The sequence below is a fragment of the Trachinotus anak genome, unplaced genomic scaffold, assembly GCF_046630095.1.
Source record: "Trachinotus anak isolate AG129_WGS33_773 ecotype Australia unplaced genomic scaffold, CSIRO_AGI_Tana_v1 ptg000003l, whole genome shotgun sequence".
In the NCBI taxonomy this organism is placed as follows: domain Eukaryota; kingdom Metazoa; phylum Chordata; class Actinopteri; order Carangiformes; family Carangidae; genus Trachinotus; species Trachinotus anak.
In genome coordinates, this window is record NW_027273854.1 from 11605430 (window position 1) to 11628186 (window position 22757).

At 41.1% G+C, this 22757-nt stretch overlaps 1 protein-coding gene across 3 annotated transcripts in view; it reads left to right on the plus strand.

Moving 5' to 3' along the window:
* Positions 1-2747: 2747 nt before the first annotated feature.
* The window catches only part of LOC139617249 (nuclear GTPase SLIP-GC-like), a 71245-nt gene continuing 51235 nt past the window's right edge, over positions 2748-22757 (plus strand). For all 3 annotated transcript variants that reach the window (XM_071473659.1, XM_071473661.1, XM_071473663.1), the window contains exon 1: positions 2748-3295. The gene's annotated coding sequence lies outside the window, so the exon portion shown is untranslated. The remainder of the gene's footprint in view (positions 3296-22757) is intronic.

Here is a 22757-nt window from a genome sequence, read left to right on the forward strand (position 1 = left end):
GGTGAACTAAAAGGGAGGCTTCATTAAAATACTAGCTAAGTGATGTATGTGTGCATCCAGCACAGACCATCACTGCCTCTGATTCTTTGGATAAAAGCTGTTGAACTGTGTCTGAAGTGAGTCAAACATGGAGGGCTTTGCATTCTCCTACATCCCATAATTCAACAGTGCGATAAGACCACCTAGTTTTACAACCTGACTTCAACACTTGTGAGGAAGCCTATACACACACACATGCCCACACACACACACACACATGCCCACACACACACACACACACACACATACCACTCTCTTATCTTTAAAGCAACACTATTGTCAATAGACAGTGCAGACACACACAAACACACACAAAGACTTTCTTGTGCTGACAGAAAGAAAAAAAAAAAATGACACAAGCTGCATTAATGTAGGGCTCTGGACCTTGTGGTGTGTGTTGTAGTGTGTCTGTGTGTGTGTTTGATCATACAGTTTGCATTCAGAGTGTGGGAAAGACTGAGGTAGCAGCCGCACACCTATCTGTCTGATGGGGGTATGATGAGAGCATCGCAGAACAGACCTCACACTGTTCACGCCGGCTGGCAGGTGGCAGGCACACCTGGTACTGCGGAGTACCTGAGCACACACACATTTACCAAAAAGAACGATTAATAATGCATGCACGTGGCAGCTGTTGTTAACTGGACCTTTTTCTTGGCAGATATTTTGGCTTGTCATGGCAGGTGTAGCTTGTAACATTAATTCAGGCTCTGACATTTTCAGTGTAAATGACCCTTTTTCTTCATCCTGGAAGGTGTCTGTCGTTTGTTTTATGTTGTTGTTTGTCTTCCAGTTTTGCACCAGTCACAAAATAGAAATGTCATCAACACGGCCACTTGCTTACTGCGTATCCTAGTTCTATTCATACATCGGCTCAATCAAACATTACATAGACTTTGCACTAGGGAGCTGGCAGTATAAAATCAGGTTAATGTCCAGTCCAACTGGTTTTGACATTTGCGTTTTTGCATACAACCTCCACAGGTAATGCCTGGATAAGTTCAGGGTTGCAGTGCATGTGTGAAAGCAACTTAAGAAAGTGGAGAGTCTGAACCAAGACAGAAAAGGTGCAGGCCAGTTGCCATTTTTCTGGTCATTTGTCTGTGACTGGCATAGATCCACAGTCTTAATCTTAGCTACAAAATTGTGATTGGCTCAGGTGTATTTTTCTAACTGGGGAATATCAATCATTGAGCACAACACAGAACTGTTTGTATTCCTGAAAAAAATTGAGATATGGATTGTGACCAATAGCCAATGGATTTTAGCCATTCTCAATATTATCATGCCCACAGTTTTTGTTTCTTTGTAATGCCTCAGTGTACTAGTAACTATTAACTATTAAGTGCATTTCTTGCAAAATCTCTTACTTTAGAAAACTAGGATGTCATATATGTAAATATATATACAGTACAAAACAAAACTGAATACAAACCATGTCAATATCATTAAAATGTTAAATAATTGCAAAGCATGTCAATTTAATACAAGTTTATTTACTTATAGCCAAAGCCCAAGAAGAATGAAGCCAATTAAATTTAAAAAAACGAAATTTTTGACTATTATACTAACATGGAAGGTCCATATTTATAAGAGCCAACTGCAACAAAATCAGTACACCCTTCATTAGTGAGATTCCATTCTTTAATTTAAAAAAAATATTTTGTAGGTCCACGCTTATTTTTGATGACAGATTCGACCCTCACAGGCATGGATGATGCCACTCTTGTACAGATCCGTGGAGATATGCTCTGCTGTTCTTCACAGATGTTTCTTTTCATTATGTTGTTTGCTGGAGGTGGTTTGTTGCTCCACCTTCCACTTGAAAATACTACAAAGGTGTTCTGTTAGATTCAAGTCAAGGGACATACTTGGCCAGGTTGTGGTTTTCCCTTTTTTCTCCTTTAAAAACTCTTTCTTTCTTTCTTTTGGATCACAGTCATATTGGAAAATCCCTCTCCTGCCAAGCTTCTTGAGATTGAGAGTCATCCTTTCATTCAGCATCTGGTTAGAAAAACTGATAGTGCCATCCATAAATGTCACCTCTCCTACATCATCAGGCCCATATCAGCACACTCCCACCACCATGTTTCACAGTCAGCATCATGAAGTCACTATGATACTTCTGGACCACACCAAACATGTTGGACCCCATCTGATCCAAACAAATTTATTTAGATTTCATCTGACCAAAGAATGTGTTGCCAACATCCATCATTCCTCTTTGGCAATGTTTTATCTTGCAGTTTTGTGGGCAATGGTTTTCTACATGGATGCTACGTCCTTCACACCATCTGATAAGTCACTGAAACCCCAATGTTCACAGATAATCATTGTGCCAAGTCAGAGGCACATACCCATCTGTTTTTCAATGCCAGGTGGCATAAAGAGCCAGCTGTGCACGGCATCATTTTTTACGGATGGCCATTGAGTCTTCGGTCACTGGTAGTATGATTCCTCCTATACATCCTAACCACTGCTACAAATGTGTTTCACCATATGTTCAGTCGCCACAAGTAGGCTACAGTAGGCCTAGGGGCCAGCAACTAGAGGGCCTCAAAACCTGCAGCCTCATCCTAGCTTTTTTTTTTTTTTTTTTCTTTTACTAATACATTATTGTGTCTATGTTGAAATATGAAGCAATTAATGCATATTTCCTTTATTTGCAAATAAGAAAATATTTGTTTTACTGGCTGCGTCTGTATCATGATAATGACGAGTCAGGTCAGAGGTCAAGTGGAGGTGAAGGACACTTCTTAAAGCACCAGGGAAAACAAACGTTGGAACAGTGGAGCAACAAAGAAAAAAGAAAGAAAAAAAAAGAAAAGGATATTAGAGAACCTGAAATTTGGACAAACATACCATCTATCTTGACTATTTTTTTTTTTAAACGGCTACTCATCTTGCTAGCATTAGCAAAGCGGCTGGAGAGGATGAAGCTAATGTCACAGGAAGAGGTTAGCGACGGGGCAGTTAGCTCAGCCATTAACGTGAGCGATGGACACCTGTTCAACTGCCCCACCCTCGTCTCCAGTGAAGTAGGGTGAGCGGGTTGCCAGGTGAGCAGCCCACAATCCTACAATTTATTACTTTCAACCGAGAATAAAAAAATAAATAAACTTAGAGCAAGGATGAGGCAACAACGCTTGGACTCATAATCAGTACTGGCTGTGGAGTCTCAACTTGTCAGAGACCTGGACTGAAATGATGTGGTGGAGGACTTTTTGAGGAAAAAGGGCCAGAAAGAAGACTTGACGTGAGGTAGGCTTCCTCTCATTATTGAAACATTATGGACCATCCTAATTTAAGGTGTATATTCTTGTTGCCTCTGTACCAGGATGGTTGATATGGTGGACATCCTGTGTGGTACAGGTTACATACATTGTTTGTTATAGGTCTACCTAGGCAAAGCAGTATGAATTGATCACTTTGTGTGTGTGTGTGTGTGTGTGTGTGTGTGTGAGAGAGAGAGAGATGGAGGAAATCTGAATCACAGAGCTGTATTGTTGGAAGTGGGGCAGTTTGTGTTTGTGTATGCCAGAAGGATATTGTTGCAATCATGTGTTGTAAATCCTGTATGATAAAATATATCTGCAGGTGATGATAGACTGACAGGCTGTCACCTGTAGCCTGTCAGTGTAAATCCTGTACAAGCTACAGGTGTTTCCAGCTCTAGGATTTTGTGCCAAGGGGCTTCTGCATTCTTAATTTAATTGAGTAGCCAGCTGGTGCTCTTGTGCCCTATCCCATCTTTGTGAAGTCTCACAATCTAATTTCAATTGCTATGGCCAAATCCAGTAGTGTGAAAAATGTTGTGACCCGGTTGTGACTAGCAATCAGCATGGCGGCGAGTGGCAGTGAACGAGAGTGGAAGACACATGACAAACAATTCTGAAGATTCAGGGAGGCTATACGGCTACTGTATGAGAGTTAACCTCTCAACACTCTCAGCTTCTCTGTTTTTTTTGTGAAAAGCCTTGAACTATTGTCAACTGGGGAAGAACGTCCACATACGACTGCCTTTGATGCAAGGTAGGGCTGAGAGGCAGGAGTGGAAGCAAGTTTGACAGAGTGGCTTCCGAGGGGAGGTCACAACAGTGGGGGAGGAAGGAGCGGGAGATGGAGGGACAGTGGGGGAGAGGAAAGACTGTGAAAGGATCTCTGACAGCTTGTTAACATTGCCTGCTCTCAGACTTCACAGCACCATGTTTGTTCTCTTTGTCACATCTTGCAAAAGAGCAAATCCCTTTTTTTTCCTCTAAAAACCCATTATGCTCTTTTCCTTTAATCTTTCTTTTTATACAACATGAGGGTTTATCTCTGTATGTCCTTTTATACCACTATGTTGCCCTTTTGTTTCATTGTGTCTCTGTTCCAAACTCTTGTTCTCACCCTCCTGATTCTTTTTTTCCTGAGTAGATAATAAAAAGCATTAAAACTGCTTTTGCAGTATTTCGACACATTCTCAGTTTGTCTGTTTTCATCTGCACGCAGTTTTTACCTTTCCCCATGCTCAGTAAGATGATGTCATTGCAGACTGTGTAGAGAGAGAAGCACACACATGCATGCATGGTTCCCCACTAACCCTAATGCTTTATATTCAGTGGTTTTCAGTCTGACCTGAATATCTCTGACATGACTTTCACCAAAGCTAATAACAGCAACAGGATAACTGCTACCAGTGCTGCTGGAAGTTGCCTGGCAAAGTTATTGTCGTAGGATGAGAAACAGACCCAGCAGTGGTTGGGAAACTCAGTGACCTGCATGCCAGTTTGACTGCACCATTTATGAGTTTAATTCAGGTTCAGTCCTACCCCCCTCTCCTTCCCCTCACACACACACACCCCTCTGTCTTTCCCTCTCTCTCTTTAACTCGCTTTCCATGAGCTAAGCGGCATGTGAACACCTGCTATTTTAAATGACATACTCATTGTCGTGCAGCGCTAAAGGTGTAAATCATTGTGGGCCACTGCGTGAGGCAGCCGTGCACGTACACTTGAACATAAATGACTGACACTGCCGACCTGCTGACGGAGAAAGGAGGGCAAAACAGAACATGTGCTCAGCGTCCAGGAATTCCTCTTTCACTCCCCCTTGCTTATTTAAGCTCTACTCAACAGCAGATACACACGCGGCTATCAGTTTAGATTGTTCAGTAGCTGCTGAGTTGTCTTTGCTGTGGCAGTGCAGTGTGTGTCCTGTTGTAAAGGTGTAACTGGGTTTACTGCAAGTAGGTTTAATTTAACACAGCTGGTGAGTCTACAGCCATACTAGCGGCTCTGCAAGGCTGGTCTTAGGAACAGCAGAGTTTTCAGCATCTTAATTTAGCATTCATTATAGCATTTGTTTTGCAGGTAATTTGTCATAACCAATTTATTGGACAAACTGAAAGTTTGACCTGATGATGACCCTGGATGAAAAGGATCACCAAACTTATTACATTATATCCTGAGGGAAGGCAATCCATCCCATAGCTGTCGAGAGATTTCACTCAAATCTAGAAATGTGATCAGCCTGTGAGGCTTAAGAAAAAGTCAGGAGAACACCACAGTCAGTAAGATTCATCCTTACACCATAAATGTCTGCTCTGAATTTTGTGGCAATCCAACCAGTAGCTGTTGGCATACTTCAGTCTGGGTCAAAGTGGTGGACCGATTGAGCAACATCATCATCCCAAGAGCTGCAATATAAGCATGGCTAAAAACTGCAGGCACCAGCAATTTATCAGGCTTTGGGAATAACTTCACATAATGTGGAATTAGGAGTGGTAAAATGTAAAATGTCCCACTCACATAGAAATAGTATTATTTAGTATTATTTAAATATGCATTTCATATGTAATGTAAAATAACTTAATTTCTTGGTTGTGAACATTATTACAAAGTTTTGAAGGGATAATAATTTAGATATCCTTCACTGGGAATGACTTACTAAAATAAAGTACCCAAATAAAACAAAACCAAATGACATGACTCCTCTTTGCTGACTACAAACATACTCAGTGGTTGGCCAGGTTCCAGTTCTTACAACATTGTGCTTAGCAGATGATTTCTATGTAGTGAAACACACTACTTCAGAGAAAACAAACAACAATCCTCCATAAAAGTACACGAATAAGCTATTCAATCACAGTAGGTGGGGTAAATATAAATAATTATTTATTTTTCTGCTTTAAGAAAGTACTATATATCAAATGTGTTTTATACATATACACACACTTGAACACACTTTCAGACCTGGAGAAATCACAGATAGTACTATCTAACCATTCCCATAAATCTCCACTTAGTCAGCCACTGAAATTAACCTCTCTGTGGAGTTTTTTGTCCTTTCCACTGTATATGTTTAAACTATGTAACCAATATGAGCTGCAGAGGACAATAAGATGTAGATGAGCAAGTTTTTTTATAGCAGGTATGGATTTTCATGTGACTATGTGTGTATTCACAGAGCATGTACATTGTGTGATGCTGTGAACACGTGCTGATCAGTGGGGGGTCTGCAGGACTGTGAAGGGAAGTGGGCTCTATAAAGAGCTCAGTAATCCCTGGCTGTGCAGTAGGGGGCTCAGGCGATAAGTCCAGGATGAGCCCTGTGACTCGAGCCTCCTTTTTTCCTCCATTCACTCATTGTGGCCGTGGACACTCACACACAAGGGGGCCACAGTAACACAGACAATGCTTTGTCATCATTCTCTATTGTTAGTCAGCTAATCACCTCTCAACTGAGCCTCCTTTCTAAGGTCAGCAACACACTTAACATGCTGAATACATTGCTGTCGGATGGAACTTCATTATCTTGATTGTATGATTGTGTCTTATAGTCACTGTTGGGCAGTGATGCATTAAACATATTACAGTAATGTGATTACTTTATTTAAAGAAACAAGTAGAGTAAAGCAATATGGTGTGAAATTCAGTTAATATTCTCCAGTTACTAATTCCAGTAATTACCATTACCGACATATTCGGAGTTCACTGTCGTGCCGGACAAACACTGTATGGATTTAGCCATAAAGCGATGACATAATAGCGATGGGTCTCATCTGCAATAATGATGAATCAGCAATAATGAGTATAGGTGGAGTACTGTCTCTGAATGCGGAAAAAAAGAAGATGATCTGAAGGACTTTCTGCCGTGAATCAAGCAGCTCCACTGCAAGCACATTTTAGAAGACCTCACCTGGACCCTTAACACCACCTCACTGACCTCCACATGCTCATAGGAGGAAATTCTTCTAAATGCCTTCTGTGTGATCATCAAGCAAAAATATTTTCTTTTCCCCCCATTTCATAAGACAGAATCAGAGCTTCAGTGAAAGCCACAACAAAAGAAAGGGGATTAAATGTGAGTGTGGTGATAGAAATGCCTCAAGGTGTGTTCTGAGTAGTACGAAACCGTTGATAATGTCATTCATTTTTTTTTCTATGTTCCTCCTGATGTAATCACTCCATTATTCTTTTATTACCAAGCCTCTAATGAGATCACTCTGCACCACAAGCAAAAGCAGTGGCTTTGTCTGTGTGCACAGCAGACTCAACTCTTAACTGCTCAAAGTCCCATTAAAAACAGATTGTGCTGTTGCTCAGCCTGACTCCTGAATCCCATTAAAAACACCACACAGAAGTGAAACAGTCATTAGTGATTGAATCGGCTTTAGTAATTAACTCTCTCTCCCACTGCCAGCCATTGTGTTTATTGTTCCTCTCAGAAAGCCCTCCAGGGCCCAAAGTGGCGAGACATGAGTTCCTCACTGACGTAATGTTTTGGTTTACCTGAAGTCCCGCGGGCAGGAAGTGAGAAAGAGCATTTAGATGATGTGTGATAGGAAAACAGGAAGTTGGAGTAAAATAAACAGAATTTTCAGTAGATAGCTAAATTCCCTCAAGCCCAAACAGGTCCAACAAGGGACTTCATTATAGCTGAGGTCTTTTGATTAAACAAAGAATAACACCACAAGTTCCCAATTCAGGATTAGTTTAGTGATTACTGTGCATGTGTGGTATACAGTAACTGTGTTTATTTAAAAGATTTAACTTACATTAGCTTAAAGTCTTAATGGAGAATACGAAACAGCACCAGAATAATAATATTCTGCAAATCTTTACTTACCTTAAAAATGCTTAAATTCTTATTCTGTCCTCTTGACTATAAGCCTAAGCAAACATCGTTCCAAGATGGGTCAAAAAACTTTTTCGGTCCAGTTGTAAAACTTTTCTGGCCAACTCCAATATGTTTTATTTCGTCTATCATTTTCAAACTTCAACATTTTTAATGGCGCTGTAACTAAATAATGCTCCCTTTTAATGCTTAAGCTTTCCTTTCCCCACCACCCGTATCAAAGAGCTGGCCTAATTCTGTCGGTGCTGTCAGTGCTTCAAAGGCTGCGTTTCAGAGTGGGGCTCTATGACGTCCAGTGGCAGTGTTTCAAATCACCTCTGGTGCAGAAGATATAAAGATAGCATTCATCTATTGACTGCTTTATGTTCCCACTGTGGCACAGATAACTACCTTACTGTCCCAGGACAACAGGGCCTGTGTAGACCTTTGTTGCTCTTATGCCAGTGGCGAAAGTGTGCATTTCAGTTCTAAGCTAACCCGAGACATTGAATGCTGAAGGGCTTGTGTGTATGTGAGAGACGTAGAATGACAATGATAGTATGTTTGCACTCGGGAAACCAATACAGGAAAATGTTAATGTGTTTCATTATTTGATAATACAAGATAATACAAATTAGGACAATGACTCTTTTTTTTCTTTTTATGACAGAACTTGGCACTCTGGCTCCTATGTAAATGTGTAATGATATGTAACAGTAGAGGAGAGTAGGATGAGATAGAGGTTAAGTAAGAGAGCGTGAGACAGAGAAAGTGGAGGACAGAAGGAAAAGTGGAGGAAAGTGGAGTCCTCTAATAAAACCAGTGACAGGGTACAGAACTTGGTAAAGAAAAGAGAGCAGCAGGAGGGAGAACAAGAAGATGAAGTGTAGCGATACAGGCAACTGGCATGCACTGTGTTTCAGGTCTGCCATTTAGTAAGACTGTCTGATTCAATCAGTCAGATCGATCAGGAATCAGGAAGTTTGTGAAGGCAGAGTAAGGATGCTTTTGCAGGGTATCACTGCAAGTTTGTAGTAAACATCAGGCGAGTTAGAGAAAACAGCTGGAGGGAAAGTGATCCTTCTGCATGCATGTATTGTGAGACGTTCATGTCTGTATGATGTGTGTATGTGTATTTGAAGATTTTGCAGCAGCCTTGGTTCAGTGGAAAGCTGTCCTCCTGTTGTTGGGTGAGTTGCTGCAGAGTTGATGGAGAAGAGAGATAAACAAGCGAACAGCGGGCATGCCCACACTGCTCTGTCTCTCTTTTCTCTCCCTTCTCTTTTTTCTCCTGCCCTCTCTCCATGTCGATCTCTGCCCTGCGATAACGCACAAAGATGCGAAATCAAATCCATGAATTACTGGCAGCAGTGGCAACATTCTGTTCTTTCTTTTCGTCCTCTGTCTCTTTTCATCTCCTGTTCCCAGGCTGAGAACAAATGGTCTCATCAGGCTGGTGAGACACAAGCTTCTGGTTGTGGGTGCCAGGCTTAAGTATGGGTGGCATGTTTTTTTTCTGAACAGCTGTATTACACTGTGGTTACTGCTACAAGGTGGTATCGTGTGGTCTAATGTGTAGAGAAGTCACGCAAGTCTTCTGGTTAACCTCAGCGCATATACACAGTGGGGTCACTCCAGTGAGCTCTTCATGATGGGAACAGCTGATCCTGTGTAAAAGAAATATCCACTTCAAAATATACTCACATATAAACATTGAAAAATGCTAATAATAATCAGTCCAGCATCATACATGTTGGGTTATAACAAACTTTATTTCATGTTTGCTTCATGTATAGCAGTGAGACTTTTCTCATAAAGATTCATGTGCATGTAAAGAGGGATGAATGCTGTCGTGAAAAGAGCCTGGAGGATTACGGATGGAACAGATGGGGGGCTTGAAGGAGAGAAGGTCAACAATTTTGAGGACAGGGACAGACAGTCAGATAATGTTGTTGAACACCTGTTTGTGTTGCAGGCACCACTGAATGATACCTTGTAAAATATGGCCTCTCTGACCTGTTACTAATAGCATGGGAGGGCAACAAAGATCTTTTTTTATCCTTATTCCATTTTACTCATTTTCTTAGAAGTTGTCAGATGAAGAGATGCATTCAGTGGGTGGAGATCAAAATTGAAGCTTTCCCCACTGAAAATAGCTCTTTACAACGTGCCCAAAAACAAAACAGAGGAAGCAGACGCCAGATAGTCCAAGGAAGATGTAAGGTTTTTCTTATTTCAATTCTAGAGTGTGATTTTGCGTGATGAGAGATCAAAAGCAAATTTCGGCAGGCTCACTGGAGTTACAGAGGTGCCATTGTGAAAGTGTGTGGCCCTCCCAGCAAGTCTGGCTGTTTGGTGCTGGGGGCCTGCGTGCAGCCAGTGCTGCCTTTGTGTTACTATATGAAACAAATCTTCCTGTGACAAGCCACAGCTCAGGAATTCACTGCTGCTGTGAAATCTCAAGCACCAGGGATGGCACCACCACCATCATCACTGTCCCTCCTGCAACCCAGCCAGTGGCCTCTCTGGTCTGTCATAATCACAAAATCTCAAATTTCCAAAATTACAGGAATTGACTTCCTTCTTCTTCACCATAATACTGTTGCCAGGAGTTGCAGGGAGTCGCCAGTGTCAGCGTTGTGATTCACATCCCGTCACACTGGAATGCACTGATGATTCTGCTTTGTGGTAATTTCTCATTCTGCTTTTCACCGAGGTGGCAAAATGACCGCATGTCTTCAGTGTTTCTTTCAGCCCCCCAGGAGCTTAATGAGTTATAGCTGAATGTTTTCTTACTATTGATTTAAAATCCAAATCAGCAACTTCACTTGCATCAAAAAGACTTCCCAGGGGATGAGGTCACAGGCCTTTGTTTTTTGTGTCAGGGCTGTGATGGGGCTAAGTCGGTTCATTCTATATCTCCCAACAATCCCAGTGTCACCTCATTGACCTCTCACCTCTGACCCTTGCAAAATAGCAGGGTCACTGTGCGACTGACAGCAGCTCCTGTTGCAACAAACAAGGCAACAAGACGACTGTGGCATACAGCTCACTATCATTCATATAGATGCACAGCTGTGCAGACACACAGGGCTTCCATGCTGACACACATACACAAAATCACTCCACAATACCTGACATACCTGCTTAATCGCTCTATGCTCTGCCGTGGCACTACACTGAGTTTCTCTTTGGGAAGTGAGAAGGAGCTGCTGAAAGGTCATCTGGCATGTTATTTTATAAGGTCATTTGCTCAGATTCCATTCCCTCAGCGGTGCGTCTTTATGTCTGTGATATCCAGGTGATGGCTGCTCAGAATAGCTGCCAGTTGTCCTGGTGTTTCATCATATAAAAACAAAACGTTCTGTTTACAGTCTAAAGGAGAAAGAGGCCCAGCGAAACAGAGAAATAGGAACATTCAGGATGAGGTAATGAAAGAGAAATGGGAAGTGTGAATACTGTTACGTACAGTTATCGTCAGTGTATCTCACAAAGGGCTAATGGGTCACAGTGTGGGAAGAGTCTCATGCTGACAAGAAGTGTGAAATAACTTCTCCATCTTCTGTTTCTCTCACGTCCTCTGTTCCCTTCTGCCTCTTTGTCTCCAGCCAATCAGATTCCTCCTGTGCTTGTTTATTCTCTCATAGCCTCTGATGGCCTCACAAACTATTCCCCCTCTTTTCATTTTTCCACTGTTTTTCAATTTATTCCCCATTCACTCTTTTTTTGAGTTATATTATTTCTGTGTCAAGCTGTTGCCTAATAGATCTGTCAACCCCCCCCCCTCCTTGTCTTGTTTTTTTTCTTTGCTTGTAAATGGAGTAGCACGGAGAAATGAACAGTGTTAGACAAGAATCCCCTCTCTTCTCCTTTTTTCTGTCAGTCTCCCTCTTTTCCTCGTGCTGTTGGCCGCTCTCCAGCAAATTTTAACACCCATCATGGCATGCTGGGCATCGTCCAACAGATGCCCTTGAGGAGGACATTCCTGTCTGGCACAACTTCTCTTTTCACGCTATTTATACTCAAATATCTGAGCCCGTGCAGGGTTCAGATATGCCGTGCACCATCCTTCTCGAGGAAAATAAAAGAAAACACACTCTTCTCACATGGTAACATTAAGGGAACTCAGTGAACAATAAAAATTGTACATTTCTGTGTAAGTACATGACACATTTGTGGAACAAAGTTAATATTTGGTATTCTCAAATGAAGGTTGGTTCTGATAAAGGCAAACATATCCTTGCTCAATTTTCTCTATTGTCCTTTAACCTGCCATTTTTTCACAATTAGTTATGGCTTGATTTTCAGTAGAATTTGAAGAGAGATTCCCAATCATGTTGGGGAAGCTACTTTGAAAGGATAGCTTTGCAAGCTACCAGTTACTTCACACTGGAGTAATTGAACTACAGCAAAGCAACCCTAGGGAGGAATCTAGTGTGGTTCACTAAAGAAAAGCAGTTCAAACTACCTGTTCACAGGTCATATATAAATAAATAAATAAATACCCTACAAAGTGCTAGGAATTTCAGCTTTGTTTTTCGAATACAATGTCCATCAGGCCGAGATTTGGGACTTTCATCCATGATGATGATGTCGCTGTGTGAGCATCAAGAGATGCTGGCCCATAGCTTGTGTGTGGCTGCATTGCTTGGACATGCCTTTACCGTGGTCAGGATGAAAGAAAAAGGGGACCAAGCTGGTCAAAGTGGGTTTGATTACTTTAGAGAAGGAAGTTAAGCAAGTAAAATTCCATTTGTGGCCCAAAATTATTTGTAGGTTCAGTAGTTAACTACACAAAAAAGTAATTACATTTTTAAGTTTCACTATTGCTACACAGCCAATGTTAGCATTACCAGCTGTTTGGTTACCAGCCTTGCAAAGAGCTTCAGACATTGTTTTGTTTACAAGACAAGAGGCTATAATACGCCCTCTGAGCAACACTACCTCTTTAGGGCAGCCTGGATGACGCTACAATGACATGTTATCGGAAAGTGACGAGACAGGTTGACCGGGCCGGGGCTAGCTTTAGCATGATATCTGCAGAAGAAGAAAAGAAGTGATGGAGATCACAAAACAAAAGGGTTACTTTCCACCCCTGGAGACAGCTCTTGGCGACTAGAAGAATGAAGTTTGACACTGAACTCGCAATACTCCTTCTAGACTAATATGTAAACAGCTGTTAATGCTAACGTTAACTATGTAGCAATAGCAAAACTAACTTTAAATACTTGAATCACTATGCAAATATGAATGCAGTTGAAATACCAGCAAGCTACTACAAAATGGATTAAAACTGCTAGTCTGATTACATGTCTTTCATGACTCCATAACACTCTTACTTCTTCATTCGCCCTACAGAAAAGGAATGAACCACTTTTGGGTAATGAGGACAGAATGTACCATTATGATAAAGTGGAGAGGAAAGTCAAGGGAGGGTATTCTTAGAAGTGCTCATTGAAAAAAAAACATCCATTAAGGGAACACTGGAGCTATTCCTTTCATATAAAGAGCCCCATCAGACTGCCGCTTTTGAAATTCACTCACTGTGCAGCTCTCCTGCTTCGAGAAGCTTTGCTGAAAAGATAAGAGGGAGAGAGAGATGACACTGTGTTGAAACTGAAAGACAATTTGTTTGCCTCCTTTCAGCTATTTCAGGCACATCTCATCAGAAGCGGCAGTGTTAGTAGTCCACTAAATATCACACAGCATAGGGGAGGACCAAGAGAATGTTTTTCACCTCAGTCTAAAAGTAGCCGCTTATATACACCAAATGTGTATTAGTTCATCAGCTGGCCCTTGGAAAAACATATTTGTGTTTGGTTTGTGCATGCTTACTTTTCAATCCATACCTCATGACCATGATCAGGTTTAAAAATGACAACTTCACATATATAAAATTAACACCTGTGGGGTGCACAATACTACCACTATTGCTATATCAACAGGATTAAGGCAAACAGTGAGAGCTACACTTGGAAACACTTAATACTGTCATCAAAGCTGGTGCTTGGGTTGGATGGTCTAACTGTGACACCCTGTAAGTGGGATGAGAAGTGGTAATGGACAGAGGGGGCGGTGTGGAGAGGTTGGTTGAGGACTGTGTATGGACAGAAAGCTCAGCACATGTTGAGAAACAGTAACCTTAAGAAGCTACTGTTAGCAAATGCGTTTGCCTCCTGTGCACATATGTCCACAGTGTATTTGCACATTTATGCAATAACAAATTATTACCAACATTTTGAACAGTCATATTGCTTTCTTGGACTTACTATCCGGCTGTCTGTTTTTACATTGCCTTTTAGCCTCTTGCCTATAATTGTTAAAGCGCTTTGCGAAGTTTGTTTTTAAAGTGCTATATTGATAGCACTGAGAATGCACAGTAGAGTCCAAAAGTCTGAAACCACTTTCCCAATGATTAATACATTGATGTTTAGCAGGCATAAAGTTTGCGATGTTCACCATCTAATCCACTGATCACACAGATATGTTTAGATGGACCCAGACAACTGTGGACGTGCACATTGACAGTGGACTTGCATGCGCTTCTTTATACACTGTAATTAAGGTATGCATGATTACAGGTCATCCTGTGGGGGATATGAATGTGTGTATCATCCAGGAGTTGTGAGTAGATGGCAATGATGGCCATCCATCCATTACTGGCAGAACATTTAATTCTACATAGTAAGAATGAAGTAAGTTTGAACAAAATTTGCTTCCAGTTCATACAGTATGTAAGATGAAGTATTTTTCTGGATAAGTGAAAATTTTTACCTGCTGGTGGTGCTAGAGGAAAAGTCAGGGGATTGCTTAAGTCATCAAGATCTATCCTTCCGGTCACGATGGACAGGCCAATCTGCATAAAATATAATGGAAAGCGATCCAGTAGTTCTCATGACATGTCTAATAGGAAAAACAGGGAATCAACTGTCATTAGCCTTCATTCTCTCAGGAGCATGAATAAATGTACAAAATGTATGACAATGCATCCCATAGTTGAGACATTTTGATGGACTGTCCGACTGACATTGTCAACCATAGAGACATGCTGCTCTCATGGCAAAAACCCCCCAAAAAACAGGAACCCTCTTCAGGAACAGAGCCCTATTGCTCAGAACATGATATCAACAATTTTCATCAGTGTTATTTTTTTGATAGAAAGTGGAAGTACTCTCTATCCTTATGTCCTTAGAGACCAATATCTCAACCTGGTCTAGTAAAACCAAAACTACCTGCATGGTTTTATACCTCAGGGTGGTAAGTGAGAAAATATGTTCCTTTATAATTTGGGTGAACTGGCCCTTTAACCTTATAAACACCATGAGACATTTTCCTGTGAACCCCAAACCAAAAATGTTTCCTCTTCTGTAGTTAAGAACTGAGAGGTGGACTGAGGAAAGACAAGCTGTGTGCTTTTTAACAGGGGTTAGGAGGAAGGTTCATAGGTCGATGAACTCAACCAGCGTGACATGAGTCATCTAAAAGTCTGCTCTTTGAGGTTGCTCTTTGGATTTAAGACAGAGCACCTGTTGAGGCTGGAGACATGTAGAAATTTATTGACGTTATTCATACAAGAGTGCATTTATATCTTACTATTCTCATCTACAGTTTTCATCCTTCTCTTAATGTGTTTATACAGTACCTTTAAGCTTCAGTCCAGGCCAGATTTTCTCTCAGTTTATACAGCAAGCGGTGAGAGTCGATGGCTTTTGGGTTTATCCAAGGCAGCAGTTAAAGTACAGGACCACAGGCGTAAAGCTGTCAACATGTGGACGCAGCCGTGGAACACAGCCTTGCCTGTCCCTACACCAACTTTATAGGAATGTTTAACGCCCCCCACCACCTAAACATATCTGTCCTGTGTATCGTATTTTCCCCTTGCTAGCCTGCTTAATATGCAGGCTGCGATTTCCCCACACATTCCACCAGATAAATCTCCGCTCAGGATCTTTCTAGAACAAAGCCGTTAAGACTTGTTGGGAAATCTCCCACTTTCATCTCGATGCTTGCTCACCTATGTGTTTTAAGCCTTTTCCTTCTGATATCAGTTTACCCACTGAAGGGTATTTGGGCTGTTGATATGAGCCACTTAAACTGTCTGTGTGTGTCGGTTTCGGTGTAGAGACAAAGTGAAAGATACTTGTGTGACAGTGTGTCTGTGTATGGGATTTTTCCACCTCTTTGAAGTCTACAAGATGGGATGGGCCATTCTGTCGCCATGACAGTGATGTGTCTTTGATGTGTGATTAAAGGAGTGATGTACACCTTTATGTAATCAGCTCCAACATTTGACAGCCTGTATCCCACAATGCACCACTTGTGAGAGAAGATCATGATTTTAAAATGTCATTATTATACTGCCTGTGCTTTTTGATCATGTGCTCGTGCCCTCCTTGAAGGCTGGCAATGAAACTATACAGTGACAGAGCTCGGTGGATAAGTGAGTCTCTGTCAGACCAATAAATCTGCCAGCTTTGCAGGATTAGTCAGGTGAGAGATCAGTGACCGGCGCACACAGAGGGATGCCTGGGTTGGTTGTAGGCAAATCAAAGAGGATGGAAAATGGACAAGAGCGAGACTGTGTCACACACACAATTGTTGCCTTGATGGAGACACATTAATCTTTTTGGGAATTCCAAATGATTACTCAGTGAGGGGTAGGAAATACAAGAGGGCCGCCTTACACCCTCTCCAACATAATCAAAGCAACAATCATAACCCTGGCAGTCTAATAGTACAGCGATAGCATGTGATAACATCAGAGGCGGCTTTTTTTGAAACGCTAGCGTCCTCCCAGTCTGTGCCCAGCCCCTCTATCAACATGGACATCAGCCAGAACCCGGCTTTGCAGCCGCACCAATTTTTTTTTACTTTGTTCTGTTGCTACTTTCTCTGTCCTGTATTTATTTTCCTGCTTGATACTCTCACTTTAAAGTGGAATGACACACAAGCTGGGTTTTCCAGCACAGGTTTCCTGTGTTTGGAAGAGGGGGGCAGTGATATAAAAACAGAGAAAGGGGTGAGAAGGTCACAGGGAAAGAGGGAAAAAGAGGTTGGAAAGTGTGGAGGTTAATTGAGAGGTAAATATGAGGATAGACATTTGTACTTTGGCTTTTAATGTTCAGCCCAGAATACCAAGAAGAGTAGAAGCCACTGTAGTGATAGGATTGGGGCCTGAATAAAATAAACAAACTGCTGAATGGAATTTCATGAAACTAAACCTTTCTTGACATTATCTTTATGGAGAAGCGTCTGAGTTCAGAAAGTAGCAATATAATGGCTGAGTGAGCTGTAATGTGACCCCAAAATAACAAGACAGCTCAGCCATGAAGTCACACTCTATCACCTACTCCAAAGACTATACAAACAAGATACTACCTGGTTTATCTCCTAAACATGACCACAACAGAGACGTCGTCAGGCAACGACCACAGCAACCATATCTGAGAGATGGCAGTGGACTCCAAGACATTATCAGCTCTAGATGAATGATATCACACTTGACAGAGAGATTGTAGCCGCCCGGCTTGTAGAAAGTGTCGAGGTGTTGTAGCCCGCTTAACTGGGAGCACAAAGGGTATCTTTGTCCACTACAAAGTGAGAGATTGAGAAGAAGATGGTGTCCAGTACCAACAGCTGTAAGGACAAGAAACTTCACCCTTCAAAATATTACAAAAAGATGAAGACCATAAATGAAATGGGAAATTATCCAAATTCTTAGGAAAGCTGTATTATGGTTCAAGCTTGGATCGACAAGACAGCATCTGTTATTCAAGGAAAAGAAAATACACCCTATTTTTACATTTACCTAACAAAAATATCTAGTGGCCATGTGAATAAGGACTCTTGTCTGCCAAGAGCATCAATGAAGTAGCGTGATGTTGTCATAATGCAGCAACACTCAGAGAAGATGGGTCAGCAAAGGAGGTCATATGAGAGCTTTGTATGGGATTGCGCTGTTTCCCATCCTGTTTCTTAACTACCATCAGCATCTGTTCCTTTGAAACAGGAACATGATATTTCCCTAATCTTAACCAATTAATTCTTCTTTTAACCATGACCATGCTTTCTAACCATGTAGTTTTGTAACCCAAACCACAGCTTTTTGTGTGTAAACCTAACCAAACCTTAACCAAAGAGGTGGCAGCTCAGAAGATGCTCACTCATTTTGGGAGAAAGTTTACATATGTATGCCCTGAGAACCTATTTTGCAATAGAGATGGGAATGAGGGGGTTCTTCTTTTCAGTGTTTTACATGATACTGTGTTGTCCGAGCACTAATCGCTATAATAATAGTAATAATTTTGTAGGATCTTTTTATGTGTTTTTCCAAATTGTAATTTTATTTGGTCAGGGACATTTAATGTTACAGAGAAGAACTTGAAGTTTGGCACCAAGTTTTAAAAGCCTTGAAGAAAAGTAAAGACACATGGGACACAGCATTTCCTTTTCCAGACTAATAGGTAGCTATCTGATATGTAGTGTGGTTTATTGGTGATCACTGTCACTTGCTTCCTTTTACTACTGACACAGTGACATGGTCAATCTGGATTGTTCAACATTATTCTGAGCTTCTCAACCCAGCCTCCTTTCCTGGGTTGACTGTCCAATTTGGTTAAACTCTTTTAGTCATGGAAACTTTATTTAATGCAATTAATGTTTGAATAATGCTTATAAATATTTACTCACTAATGGACTAGTCTACAAAAAAATGACAACTGAGAGATAGTAAGAGAGGCAAGAGCATGTACAAAAATAAAAAAGAGGGAAATCCTGTGGAAGAGAAAAGCTGAACTGAAACTTATGGTCACTTGTACTTATTTCATGTAATTCTGTGGTCATGATGGCCATGATGTGCAGAACTACAGTTGCAGACTTGAGCCAAATGCAAGTTGGATCAAACATGAGTTGAACATGCAAATACACATGTTTCTTGTATAATAAGAGTACTACTTGAGCCATCTCAGCGTCACTTCAAGGGGCTATGTGTAACCTTCAGAAAACTCTTGTTATTAATGATTTATCCACTGGAACACGCATGTGGCTCGCTCTCGTGCACCTTGAATGACAGGCACACAGAGCCGCCCAGTAAAGAAACTGACAGGGCTGGTAAAAACTTTTTGACAGTGCCAGTGATCCCAATGCGACCACATGAGACAGAACATGTTTGACAAGTATCATGTTGACTCATGAGGTAACTAAAGTTATGCTGTTATTATAGTTTGACTATAAACTGTATTTTAGATTTGACTCTCCAGTGCTGAAACAGTGATAAAACAAGGTGTGGAGATAGGTCTGTCTATGCAAGAGTTTGACAGCAACGGTTTTAAGTTTTTTTGCAAAAGGACTGATGAAGCATAATATTGCTGATGTTGACCCTAGCACGGTCGCATTATCGTTTGGCCAGACAGGCTTCACTATATGAAATGTTTTTTTGTGCTTAGTTGGGTTTTATGTTGGAGTCTGGGGGTGGGTGCTTTGAGTCGACAGTTTTTGTTGGGGATGTAGGAGAGCGGAAGAGAAGCATTTGTGCAAGACACTTGGAAGCGAGCATAAACGTCACATCCTTTGGACTTTGCTAGGAAATTCGGCCTGAGTTCTTTACCTAGAAATCAGTCCACAGGCAATGGAGAAAGTTGGAGGAGGTGATTAATATAGTGAATTGCCTCAATTTATTGCATATAGTACCTTTAAGGTCATACTCACAACAGAACACATTGATGATGTGGATGACTGGATATGTTTTCTCATTCCCATTCCACAAGCTTCCAGCTGTCTCTCTCTCTTTCTCTGTCTCTCCAACCACCTGCAGTTTACTCATCCAAATTATGCAGACAGCATTTCCTCAGAGGAACAGCTGCCTGTCTTATTTGTACTAAACACTGAAGATTTTCCTCTCATGCTGAACCATGGAGTTGGTTTTCTTACCTTCATACCACAAGAGGATGCAACAGAAGAACAAAGTATGAAGATGTTTGTGGTAATAATCTTAATAAATAGCCGGAGATATCAGGTACAAAGGCACCAATGTCATCATGGGAAAGTGATGCCTCTGCACCCTTTATTTACGTCTAGAAAAGAGGCCTTATAATCGTCTGGCTTTCTGTTGGTATGAAACTATTCCATTAGTCTTCAAATGTCAAAACACAGAGGAGGTATAACATTACCTTCTACAACATCCACAAGCAGAACAACCATACACACTCCCTCCTCTCTACCCCTCTTTTCTCTTCTCATGCCCCTGCTTCCTCCCACACTCCCTCCTTTTATCACTTTAGCAGTCACATTACATGATCTTCTCTTCCTCTCCTACTTGTTCTTTGTTGCTTGGCCTCATGTTACTTTTATACAACCTTTCTTTATTCATTTCCATGTGTTGTGATTATTGAAAATGGTCCCAGCCAGGAACTACTGTTCTATAACAAAAACCCAATGGTGGTTCAGCTTGCACCCTCATAAATATAATATATCCACCACACTGCAGTTGTTGTTTTCCAGTTGCGTAAATAGGAGTATTTGATTCCTCCTTTTCTTAATGACGAATGTGTGCAGCATTATGGAGTCTCTCTCTTTCTTTCTCTTGTCCACCTTCGTTTTTGTAGCCCCTTGATCCAGTTTGAAAGGATAGGAAGTGCCTATAGTAAAGCAACCTCCTGACCTGCTATGAGCAAAACTGTAAGACACAGGAGTAGAACAGACACACTGAGGAATGTCATTACTGTGCAAAAAACCTGCCCGAATATCCTAATCTGCTCCAAGATATTAGTCAACACCCATCAGTTGCCAGTACGCAGATATCGTACAGATGGGCCTGCACACACGGACAAACGTGCAGGGTTGAAGAGGACACTTCGATAAATTACTCATTAGAAGCGTCTGAGGAGGAAAAATTAATTATGAATCACTGATTGCATTCAGATGGCAGACCTGTGCAGACATGTTGCTGGTTAAGTCGTCGTCTGCTAACAGACACAAACACAGTGAATTGCATATCTAGGGCTTAGCTAATAGAATATATGTGTTGTCGCGTATGTGTGTGTTTGGAAGAGTATTCAAAAAAAAAAAAAAAAGTTATTTTTATAGTTTTATTATGGTCAGCACATAATAAGTAGAAAAGTGACTTTTGCAACTGTCATGACTCATTTTAAATACACAGCTTTTGGAAACAGAAGTCCTCCAAGAAACACAAGGCTCAAACCAGGAAACTTTGAATCTGATTTGATGGATAGGCTTGGCAGAATGTCCTAAATGCATGAATGTTCTGTATGCAGCCAGCCATGGCATTGCTGTGGATGTGCTATAGTGAATGACAAGGCTTTGGCAGTTTCCAACACACCTACAAGCCATGCATTTAAAATAAACAGACGCATAAAACAAACTCGAACCTGCTCAGACAGAAAATCAGAATGCTGTTGACCGTGCATTATATGTTGTGTATTACAGAACGCTTTCATCTCAGTCTTGCTGAGATTTGGGGATGGATAAGATGGGTCAAAAGCCGATCTTTTTTCACCCAAAAAAGGGCCTTGCAGAGGTACAGAGGTATGATGGGAGTGCGTGTGATGGAGCGGCAGTGAGCTGTGACGAACACAGAAAGACAAGCTGAAAAAAGGAGAAAGACAAGAAAAGGAGGGAATGTGATAGGTGCGATAACATCCACAGCAGAAACAAGATCCATAAGTGTGTAACAATCTAAGAAAAATTGAGAAAAATGTGAAAAGTGAGAAAAAAGTGAGACCATAGAGAGCAGATGAAAAAGAGAAATGGTGACAAAATCAACAAAACAAATGAAAGTATGGGTATCTAAGGCAGATAGTGCGTATGTTTGTCTGCCAGTTGTTTTTTCAGAGTTGTAGTATGTTTTAGTTTACAATCAGTGTGTCACAGTGTTCAGCATGTCCCAGTGTCTCGGCCAGTCTGTTCTGAGTAAGAATTGTTTACAGCTGTCCAGATAACATCAGCAAAACACATCTCTGGACTCACGCTACAGCCTTGTGCCATCCTCCACTCATGGTTACTGTCTCTCTCCCTCTCTCTCTCTCTCTCTGTGTCATCTCGCAAGTACAAAAGTGCTGCTGTAGACATTACATAAGCCTGTTATAGATGACTGCAGTAGTGCATCATACTTTAAAAATGAGATTAAAGTTGTTTTGTGATGACAGCACAGGGGAGGCTAAACGGTCTCTTTGTCCTGGTGTGTGTGAATTTTGAGAAATTATCAAGAAATCTGAATACAAAAGTATATTTAGTTGAATACAGTACTTAAGTACAGTTTAGGTACTCATACTTAAGTTTTTCCTTTTTATGTTTCTTTGCATTACAGTCTTTGCATTACAATTACAATTTACTGCACTACACGTATTTAAGTTAAAGATAAAGGTTAGTTAAACCAAATACTTGGTTAAGTTGCACTTTAAAAAGATGAGGCACAGCATGGTATGTCAGCACTTGAGAGAGATCATAGTTAAAGGTTTTAGTCTATTATTACCCATTATATTCTCCATTGAGTTGTATTTTTAGGTCAGTTCCGACAGTGCTCGGGGAGGGGTGTCTTTATTTGTGCAGGGAGCATGTAAACAAATGTCATTCACAGTACTATATCATTTCTTGATTTCTTC